The sequence below is a fragment of the Struthio camelus genome, chromosome 11, assembly GCF_040807025.1.
Source record: "Struthio camelus isolate bStrCam1 chromosome 11, bStrCam1.hap1, whole genome shotgun sequence".
Classification (NCBI taxonomy): Eukaryota; Metazoa; Chordata; class Aves; order Struthioniformes; family Struthionidae; genus Struthio; species Struthio camelus.
The window spans coordinates 14,281,086-14,292,934 of NC_090952.1; the positions used below are offsets into that span (position 1 = coordinate 14,281,086).

The 11,849-nt window shown below is 39.9% G+C and overlaps 1 protein-coding gene across 6 annotated transcripts in view; it reads right to left on the bottom strand.

The window, feature by feature from the left end:
- The window catches only part of AFF2 (ALF transcription elongation factor 2), a 451,682-nt gene that overhangs the window by 237,788 nt on the left and 202,045 nt on the right, over nucleotides 1-11,849 (bottom strand). The gene's annotated exons all lie outside the window — the stretch shown is intronic.

The following is an 11,849-nucleotide window of genomic DNA, read 5'->3' on the forward strand; positions in this document are numbered from 1 at the left end:
CCCATCCATTGGTGACCTCCAGTGTGCCTCCTGCTAGAAACTGAAGTGACTGAGGCAGCCAAAACATGGAGAATCGTCTAGGCTCCTAGTTCAGAAACCGCATGTAGAAAGTGTTACAGAAAATCTCCCATGCGGGGCTGCAAAAATCAGTTCCTTTTTAACATTCTCAGCTTATAGAAGTTACCTGAGTTGCTTAAGGAAGCGTTCCCTTCACAAAAAGTCCAATGCAGGCTGTCCCTGTAGAGAAACGCCCAGTGATGAGAAGAAGTCAGAGTCCTCCTCCACTTCTGCCTACCAGCGCACGGAGGTGTTGCAGTTCACATGGGCAAGGGGGAGAGGTCGTTAATGCCATCCCTTCCACCGTGCTTATTCACTCACTTACCAGGGCAGCAAAGCCTGTGCAACCCTGCCAAGGACAGCTGGATCTAATTTCATCTTGGGTCAGTACCAGTCCTAGCGCATGAGAATTAAACTACGCCTGCGTTAGTGCAAAGCACGGCACTGTAGGAGCAGCTCGCTGAAAAGACAAAGCATTGGTGCCCAGAAGCTGGCGAGCACGCTGTCTGGGGGAGAGGCAGCAGAGGGGGAGCAGCGGTGTCTGGCACTACCCCGCCGTGTCCTGAACACCAGTCGGTGGTGGAGCAGGTTACGGGCACTCCTGGAGTGCATCCTTCGGTTTAGTGTCAGCCTCAGAAACCCAGATTGCGTACCCTGAGACTACCCCACGATGTGAACCAAGGAATGGTAACTTCGGAAGATCGGATATGTTTCTGAAGTGCACTCCTGAGCTAACCTAAAACGCTTTCAGAAATGCACGCATGGGTACCCGTGTACTATATGTAAACTGGCCATTTCTCAAGAGTGCTGGTGCTTGGGCCTAGGGACTTAAAGTAAATGTAATACTAATGAAAGCAAAAAACCCCACATTATTATCAAAATAAAGCAAATATATCCAATATATCAAAGTATATTAAAACTGCAGCAAGCAATTTTCTTGATGAAATGCAGGTGCAGTTACATCTTAATAACATGTGTTTACAAAAACAGCACTTGCAAATTCTAATTTTTCTTCTCCTCTGAAGAGCAATAATTCTCTATATTTCTACTACATCCTACTCTTCCTTCTAGTCCTAAATAAGTCTTATTCAGTCTGATCATTTATGGTCCAATTTTGGTGCTTCTATTCACGGTCAGAAAGTCTTAGAAAAGACAGCATTTGCAATCGGGGGACCACTTGCACAGCAATGCAAACATAAAGGGGTCTGATACTTATAACCTGGGTGTATTTTACAGATTATCTCCTCACGCATTACAGAGGAGGATGCTCTCCCCCAATCTGTTTTATTTTGTATACTTGGAGTACAGCAAATCAGGTATCATTTGTGTTTTAAGGAAGAACTAATTTATCACAGGAACTAATTTATCGCTGCAGTGAGAGGAAAATGCAATAGCAGTTATAAGTACAAATTTAATGGGACTTAAATGTTTTTTTTTGTATTCATAGGTAGAAACTTTTTGAATGCAGCCCTGACTCCAGTCCTGCACAGCAACTAATCTTCTATCTGGTGGTCGAATAAATAATTAATGCCAACAAAGAAATGTCATCCACTGGCACAGACAGTGCATATCCCTTCACTGGCTTTTTGTGACTCCACAGACCTAAGGAACTCTAATGGTGAAGTCTTGTTTTCAGAAATATTGGCAAAGGCCTAAATCCTCGATTCCCAAACTTGGATCTGCAAATCATTTGTGGTCCATGATACCACAGTGAGTGGTCCACACCATGAAACCATGTTAAATGGTGACCTTTGTGATCATGGCATTGTGCAGCAAACGATGTGGTTGCTAGCATAATTGCTTTGAATAAAAATTTACTCTTTTTAATATTTCCCTAGCTAAGTTTGTTCCATATTTCATGTCAGGGTGTTAACTGCATATGTTGGCAGGAACATGTTGCAATCTCTCCTTCCTCCCAGTGCAAAATACACTGTGAAGTTTTACTTCACAGGGAAACTGCTTAAGAAAGCTACTCCTGGCTGTGAAGAGAGGATCAAAAATTAGCCATATTCCAGTGTCACTAGCATGTGCTAGAAGAAATGATATATTGTTCAAGGTAGTCTTAGTTTTCCTGATGACACAGGAGATTAGCTTTCTTGGCATCACAAAGAATTACACGGTACAGACAGGTGGGGGGTGTTGACCAGGTCTTACAGCCTTCACTCAGGAAGAGCTCTAATTAACATAAATCTGAATCCTGACTGCTGCAAGTGATCTGAGGACCTTCACAGTTTTCTAAGTTTACAAAGAGCATGTGTCTGTGTTTTTTTTTAAATTGATTTACATAGTTAAGTACAGAATTATCTCAACGTTTCTGTTTAAATACAGGCAAAGTGGGTACCTGGATATTTACAAACAGCAGAAGTAATTGCCAGCTTGTCTTGTGGATTTAAGTGTCACAGCTTGCAGCTCAGTGAAATATAACCCAACGAATCTACACATCTGGGGGATATAACAATGTGAAATTATTCTGAGGAAGCGTGCAAGGAAAGCAGCATGCACTAACTGAAATATGTTTAGACTGGCCATGTTAACGGGGATTGAAGCTTACTCCTACAATCACTGACTCCTCTCACAGGCCTTTACAAATCCAAGCAAAAAGGCTGCCTGTAAGCCTGGAAAGTGACTAAATCTGTATTTATCCTCTCCTCTTCCTCCTTCTTCTCCCAAACACTTTTCTTCACACTCAATATTATTTTACAAATGGCTACCTGAACAGCAAATACAGATAAAATTAAAATCAACACCTGCCTTTTTCTGAAGTTCCGTGGGCTGAATACACAAGAAATCCCCATCACACACACACACGTGCTCTATCACGGGAGATCAACCTGGGGATAAAAACTGCAGGAAAACACTTGGAGGTTGTGTCTACGTATTCTTCTGTTGCGGCCGACAGTGGCCGCTCCCTCCCTGCTGCCACTGCAGCGAAGGGATCGACGCTTCTGCCCCGGACCAGAGCCACTGGGTTATCTTCACTCGGAAGCTGTCCCCTTCTGGCCGACAACAGTCACCTGCGTCCTCTGCAGCCAAGAGGCCCTTGTGAAGGGAGATGGCCGCATCCAGCAGAGCCAGGGCCTCCCTTTCCCACAACAGGAGCTCTTGGTGCAAGGCTCACCTGCCTCGGCCGTGTTATATCTGGGATGCCTTGAGAAGAGGAAGAGAAATTTATCCTTCCTACGGTGTTGACCAACCACAGCCTCCACATCCAGTTAGGAGTTAGGTCTCCGTAACGCTACCATTGGTATCCAAACCTCCCATGTGCGTACAAATTTAAGAAGATGAACATATCCATTTGTCTGGCCTCATTTATATATTTAACTGAACTCAGGCTACTCTGCTGCTCTCAAGAGTCAACGTGAGGGAACGGAAAACAAAGTTTGTGTTGACCAGAAAGGAACCAAGAGGCAAACGTGAACTTGGCCTACTTACAGCAACAGGAGACCTGTTGTTCGTAGTTGCTACATCATCATGATTTTCAAAGGAGAAATTTTAAAACTTCCTTTTGGCCTGAGATGAAGCTCTTGGCATTTTCCAATCATTTTGCTCTTGCTTTTTCATATAAGGGAGTGTTTTAATGTTTCTTTTAAAATGGGAAATGGTAACATGCTCTCTGCCATAACTAAAGCCTGTCTCAGATTGTCACAATCTTGAAATTATTACACAATCTTGAAATGCACATTGTCATAGCATTTCGTAGGAGCATATTTACATCTACCTTTTTAAAACACACAATATATTATGTTGCAATTAAAAGCCTGCAAGCTCAGTCTGATATTTCTTCACTAATTTATTCCCAAGCCAATATGTATTTTAATGTTCCAACCGTTGCTAATTAACACATGGAAATATTTTAACATGGATTTTGATTAATTCCATTTAACAGTCTAACCAGCGCTAAAACATATGTGGTGTGTCATTTCTTTCTTTTGAGGAAGGCATTGGCATTAAATCTTTCAATCTTCCTGAGCACCAAATGCTAATTTCAGGAAGATTAAATAACAGACTGCAGCTACAGTTTCCTTTCTTTGCTTCCCAGAAGGTGAAATGAACATATTTATGTGGGAGGAATTTCTTTACTGCACAAGCCAAAATACAGAAATTAGATTTTTTTTTTCCAACATTGCTAATACACTAGCAATCGCCTGCCAACTAAATAACTTTAACCTATATCTGCAGTTCATGGAGAGTTGCCAAGCTATATGTTCAACTTTCTTTCCCTCTGTTTTTTTTTTTTTTTATTAAAGTATTCCCATATGATGTTTTCACCTGCAGCCCCTAAATACTTTTCCATACTTGAATCAGAGACAACTAGCTTGTAGCGGGGTGACTCTGGCCATAAAGCTGGAAATACTCATTTACGACCCTCCTCTGATTTTCACACTTTGAAGGTATGTTATAAATATGGTTCATATGGTATGGCTCTAGTGGTTTAAAGGCTAAGTACATTTCTGCATGTCAACGACCTAAGCATGCAAAATACCCTGAGGTATGCATGTGAGTAAGCATCTTGGGCCTGCAAAGATACAAAAACACAAAGCAGGAGGAAGCTACCTTCCAGAGCACTAGAGTAATTGCTTGCATATCACCTGCTTTTATCACCATAGACCTTTTCACAAGATGAAGTTTGATGAGCTTAAGAGGCGGTTAAGTACTTCAGCTGTTACTACTCCCACTGGAAAGCCTATTACCCCAAGCACTCAAGTTCCTCCCCCACCTAGGGAAATTCCAGTTTCCATGCCCTCATTTCTATAGTCCGTTCTGCCTCATAGTTAACATGTCCTTACTGAAAACTGAAGCACAATGTTCACTGCGCGTTCAGACCATGCCTACACCTGCATCTGCCTCTGCTGCATCTCTGTTGCACAGTAACCTTTCTTCTTCTTTCCTTACTCCTCCCTTTTTCATAACATTTAGTTGTTGCAATATTCTTTGTAAATCTTCACTCATCTTGACAGCATATGGTGCTATCCCTCCTCCTTTATCTTTCATTATCTGTATCTGCTGCTATCACAGCACCTGAAGCACTGGTTTCTGTTTAGTTTCCTCTTACCTCCACAATACCTAACCAAACAGTGCACCATTTGGCTGCCCAGATTCCTGGCATTTGTAAGGGAGCATTTCAGTCGTTTCTTACTCTTCTACGCTTACCAGATAAAGTCTCAACTAGCTTTTTCATCAGGCTTAGAACTTTCTTTTCTATATTTATGCCCTCAGATTTTCTTGTATTGTCGTTATGTTTCTTTTTATACATTTAACAGGTGTGTATTGAATATGTTTTCATCATATTCACTTAGTGAGTATAAGTTCACTTAGTCTTGGGAGAAAGCCTGTTATAGCTACCGGCAAGAGTCACTCCTCTGTTCGAGGAGCAGAAATCGTCCTGACAATTCCTGTGTTCAGTCCTAGCAATGATTCCCGACAGCTGTCATTACCCATGCAAAAATGTGTGCCTGAACTTTAAAAAACACGTGACATTCTCAGACTATTTGAAACCTTAATTCCTGTATTCTCTACAAAGAAAGGAACATAAGAATATATGGAAAAAACACCCAAAAGTCATGACTCAAAAGGGCACCGGATATGTATAGTAGCTTCTTTCAAACTAGCTCTGTGTTACTCTTAAAGGTTTGACTCAGATAAAATAATATTTAACATAGCGTGTGGTAAACTTTACAAATTTCCATTCATTCTATCACACAGAAGGCCAAACGTTGATACCCAAATATACACTGATTCTGTTCTCTTAAGCAAGAAGCACAAGGGTTCACCCAAGGACTGATCACAGCCCAGAGGGAAAACATACATCATAAAAAATTCAAATATCTGAAAATGCAATCTCATCTTTTCTTACGTGAGCATTCTTTTATGCCTTTGTTTTAAAGCTCACAGACACAATATATTTATTAAAGCTAATCATGTTCCACAGAAGCATTAACAGATAGTATAAAGGTTCTGCCTCGGTTAAACCTGCAGGGCCGGTCCTGGAAGAACCACTGACCACTATGCAGAGTGACAAGATCCAGCAGCACCCCTCGTTATCCATTTGCAAGCCAGATGGATGGAAATAGATGCTGAAAAACCAGCTCTACCAACTTCTGGTCATTATTCAAAGAATACATTACTAGTGAACACAAAGAAAGCTATCACAACTTCCAGCTCCCTTTCTATGTGGCTTGTTATGTTTTCCTTAAATTAATGGAAGGAAGTAGAAGAGAGAGGCAGTTTTAGTTACGGAAAAGCACCTATAATAACGTATACTTACGCAATGCTTTTCTGCCAGAAATCTGAAAAAAAAAAAAAAAACCCTCTAAAGGTGGAAAGTAAATATTATATCCCTCTTTCCTAGTCAGAAGCACTGAAACACATTCCTCAAAAGGAGGGAGAGGATTGATTAAAGATTTCTGCCTTCCATTCACTTGAAAACCCTCAACAAATTAAACTGGCTCTTGTCCCTCCAAGGAGTTTCAGAAGTACCAATGAAGTGATTGGGACATGCACTGAGTCTATGGCAGAGCTATCAGAACACCCTACAGTTCCTCTGCAGCCATTAGATGATGCTTCTCCAAATTTGCTCAAGCAAAACAAATTCTACTACTTCGCTCCCCAAAGTCTTTGAGGTCATTTCATTTTGTGACATTTCATATAAGATCATTTGAATAACAGCATTTCTTACACTTATGTTGGACCAGTAACTGTTCACTTATAAGCAGCATTTACTTTGATATTGAGGAACGTCAGAAAGGTTAGAAAATCACTTTTCAAGCCACCATGAGACTGACATTTCACAAAAAGAGATATTCTTTCATTTTACTGAGATTTCTTCTTCCTCCCCCCGCAAGAAAACAGTAGGATTAGTTTAAAAATAAAAGCAACACCACCACACTCTAACAAACTTACAGTGTGAAAAAAGCTAACTACACCTTCTTTCCCTGAAGCAAATTATATGTGGTTAGTTCTTTTAGCCATACCTATTCAACTAACTTCAGTTTTATGGGCTATTCAACTAACTTCAATTTTATGGGCTCAATTCTGCAGTCACTGAAGTCAAATGCAAAATTCTCATTCATCACAGTGGTTCAGAATCAGGCCCTAAATATGCATCGTTATCTTAGCATGTTCAGTTGGAAATAGGCAGGCTGTCCTTTTGCTACCCATGCAAAATAGCCTTGCTTGCAATTGTCCAAGCACTCGGACAGTAGCCTTAGAAGGGCCCACAATAAGAGGTCTTCAGTCGAGTGGTGTCATATGGTCTTCATTTAGAAGTATCACAAGAACATTACTTCTCACAGTACTTACAAATGAAAAACACATGGCTGTAACCTGTAATACTGCAAGAAATACTGCTCTTTGGGTTTGTTTTTGGCCTCAGACTTTTGAAATATGAACCAAGCAAAGGGATTTCAGCTTAATGCTTGATTCAGTCCATTCTTCTTGAGAGCCCACAGTCTGGGGGAGGGATAAAGCTTGCATTTGAAAAAGTGCTTTGCCCACAACCATGGTAATGAACTATAGTTGGCAACTAGAGTAGAATGTATATCAAAAGGGTGTGGGGATAGTTAATTAAAGACATTTACTCTCCATTTAATTAAAAAAAGATATGAAACTGACTTTAGTTACTATAAAGACTTTTATAAGTCATATATAAGCCTCTTGCATTTACTGTTTGGGTTCAATCAATATGGTTATCTACCTGTCAATTTTTCCTGCTCTTTAATGCAGAAAGAGAGCAGCCTTTTTTATAGCTAGCTCAGAAAGTATGAAGCTAATCAATACATGCAGCGATAACAGAATGATTTGAAACACATAACAGAAGCTTATCACTTTGCAGTGTACTGAACACGTCAAAATATTTTCCTAGAAGTAAAGTGAAAATAGAAGTTCTCCATTTTTTATTATTTAAGTGGGTGGTGACACAGATTTTTGTAGGCCTTTTGGACTGATTCCTAGCTTTGTATTTTGGGGAAAATTTGGTACATGATCACTTGATACTTTGCAGGAAAGTGAGGCCAGTTGTGCAGTGAGATCTAAAAACTCTGACTTGAAAATCAAACATTATCTCAATTGCCCTTCATTTCCTGTCCCTAAACACGTATTGGAAATCCATGCATTGTTCTGGGGAACTGCGCATAAGGTTTTCCAGGAACGTTATCTTCTGATGTTCCCACAGACCTTAAAACCCCTTGCTTTACTCTGTACGCTCAGTAATGTGTTCAAGTCCAATCTGAAATGTACACGCTTTCCTTCAGCTATCTCCTGCTGAGCTAGTCATTTTTAAATAATCTGTAAGCATCTGATTCCTAAAGGTTTAAATATACGTAAGTGCATCAAGAGTCTGGATTTTAATGCAGCAGAGAGAGGATCAGCTGTTATTGTGGTCTCTAACCTCTATTTTTTCAAAGAAATGCATAGGATTTAACTGTGCAATTCTCTGAGAGGTATGTAACAATCATATGCCACCATATAATTTAAGTAGGTGGAATTCTATATAACTCAAAAGCTCTTCTGTGATGTCCCAGGCTTAGCACTATTTACCAAATGTTAAATGCAAGCTCAAAAAATATGTATTTATTTAAATACAGAATAAAGACCCAAGAGTTAATACGGAAGAAACAGGAAATAAAGTTTATGGCTTGAGGTTTTCTGACAATTTTATGGTTCAGCTCCAGGGCCACTGTTATCAACTCTGTGTCGTGATATCTGTTTTATTTCTACAAGCCCCCCAGAGTCATATGATAGCCTTTCGGCCTCCCAGTTTTGAAAGGTCTGCTTCATAATCTCTAAATCTCAGAGGCTGGCAAGCCAGAGTGCTAGTGCTTACATTGCATTTTACCTCAAGGCACCAATGCATTAAGATTTTTTACGTTGACAATTAGAAAACAGTACCAATAAGTAAAAGGAAGTGGAAGGAAAAAGAAATTTAAAGGATCAAGCAATCACAGAGAAATCCTTAAAGGTCATAGCTAAGCCTGAGGAGGCTCTGCCATGGCTATTTCTAGACCAGGAACATGGGTGCGCACTGCAGACAGCTCTGAACTAGCTCTGTGCGGGTCGGGCAACACCCAGGCATCATATAGCAGCATCCGCTGAGGGGCAAGGATTATTACTGGGGTGCATAACTGCTGCCACCACTGTATCTCGACCCAGCTAGGTAAGTCTGTGTGAACTTACCATGAATCTATACAAGCTCAGAAATCACTAAACCACAATCCATTGCAGAGTGGAGGCATGCCAGCAGCAAGGCATTAACAACCTTGTCTGTTGCAGAGGAGCTGGAAGATGGATGGGCATTTCCAAGGGCAGAACTGGGCTCCACCAACAAGCAAAGATTCTTAGAGCAACACCTCAAGTGACACAAATTATGTTATAAAATTGATCACTTCCTCACACATGGTAGAATGTTTCCAGGGCACTCAACATCCTATTCCATTAAGCCATGATAAATGGGACAATATTTCCACATCAGTCTGAACTCATCCTTTAAATCTGCCTGTTCAAATATTTGGTCACTTATTTCCCCACCCACCCACTCGCCTTGGTATTGAAAATTGTCTTTTGCTTTCCCACCTTTGCAGATCTTATAGAGGCCATTATGCCATGAACTTCACCCACAAATTTTATTTCTCCATGGAATTCCTCATCTTGAGAGCATGCAAAATTTTGAGAAAATTCAGTGAAAAAAATTCTATTTGCAATCTTGATGCGTACACTTAGCTTGAAAAATGGACTCGGAGATGTGCAGGAGCTACCAAACTAACGACAAAGAAATGCCCCCCAAAGCGACTTTCCTACTTCTAGTTTGAAGAACACCACCACCACCACCTGGAACAGTGTTAGGATAGAAACTCATGGAGCAGGAGCAAAATCGTTTCAAGCAGATCACTACAGCTGAAGGTGGCTAGGGAAGGTCCATAAATTGATAAGCACCACCAAAGGATCGTAAGCCTCCACATCAATTGTATAAAGATTACAACAGAGCCACTCACTGCAGTCATTCTGAAAAGGTTATGGGTTTCACAGGTGTGCACTGTCAGTTCTGATTAAGCTTAAACTAAACCAGTTATCTATAATGTTGGATTGGAAGGAGTTTTATTGCTGAACGCAGGGTAAATCAAATTCAGGATACACATCTGTGGAAAAACACAGAGGGCCAAAGTTCACGGTCCTGACACAGGCAAAAAAAATCCAACCCCCAAAATCAGGGGGAGATTTGCCTGTAAAAAAAAAAATTCATCAGTCTGGCCCTTGCCACACACTCTACATCACATTGGAAAGTTATTCTTCACCTCAATACAGCTTTGGGTTTTCTTTCCCTCTCCGAAACAATATTCATTTTTGTAACACAGAGACTATTTTAAGATTATTATCTGCAGTCATTGCTAAAGTGACTAGAGTTTATCATTTATCTGATCATAAGTGAAATTAATTATACACCTATACTTTTCACTACACAGGATATAAGCTAAAGCAGCTATAGTCATAAATTCACAATGTAATTTTTCATCCGTTTGACTAGGAACCTGTCCAAAAACAACAGTTCACATCAGAGGTTCTTAAAGCTACACAAAAAGCTTGTGGGTAAAATCTTGCCCCCAAAAATCAGTACTAAGAGCTCTGTTGACTTCAACAGTGCCAGGATTTTACCGGAGAGAGAAGGAGAGCGCGAGAGCACGCACGTGAAGGAGAGCACAAGAGAAGGAGAGAAAAGCACTTTTAACAGTTGACACAAGTTGTAAAAGGCACATTCTGTTATAAAAATGCTTCATATTAATGCTGCACTTTAAGTGCGTCTATTGACTCATTGTGTTAATAGATGGCAAAAGTGAATAAATGTATTTGCTTTTGCAGCATCATTATTTCCTTTGCATGCAATTATTTACTTGCCAAACAATGCTAGCGACAAATCGCAACAGACTATGAAGCCATCTACATCAGCAGATTTTTAACCTAAGGTAAAAATAAACAGAAACATCTGTAAAGTAATCTTGTACAAAGCTACGTTTATTAACAAATACATTTTCTAATAAAACACCATCTGCAAGCAACCCTCAGCTTCCACTTGATATAAATAGGCCTTTTACTGTTTTCAGATGCAGTTCCCAGAAAATTATTCCAAGCCCTACTGCAAAACACATCAGTCTTTGTTGCTGCCTGGAATGTTAATAAATAACATCAATTTTTTAAATAGTCAAACAAATTATTGGCTCGAAACAATTATTCCAATAGAAAAAGCTGACCTTTTGCAATAAAGTGGTTTAAGAATGCATCACTCCTCATTCCTAGTATAAAAATATTACCAGGCAGGGAAATATTTTTGGGAAAACAGAAAGTTATGAAAAACCCATATTGCAATTCTGCTCATATGCACACTGTAAGCCTACCTTGCAACGGTTACTGCTTTAGAGAAACTCAGAATAGAAGAAAAAGTATGCAGAGTATAAATAGTTCAACTGGTACCCATATAATACATCTGTGTTTGCAGTGGACAAGAATATGAACCAAATAAAATATTCCTCACAGGACTACTGTACTGACCAGCAATACAAAATTCAACAGCTTAAATTGTTAGTAGCAGAGATTGGGACTGGATCCCAAAATTAGGAGCTCTTCAAAATGCATAAAAGCTTTAATGGGACACCTTTTCATAAGCATTACTCAGAACTGAAGCCACATTAATTCCATTAAAGCAATGGGAATTCACCAAATTCTGCAATTAAACCTGTTACTGGTCGAACTGTTTTATACCACTGACATTTGGGCATTTCCATTTTTCCTTAAAAAGTTTAAACAGC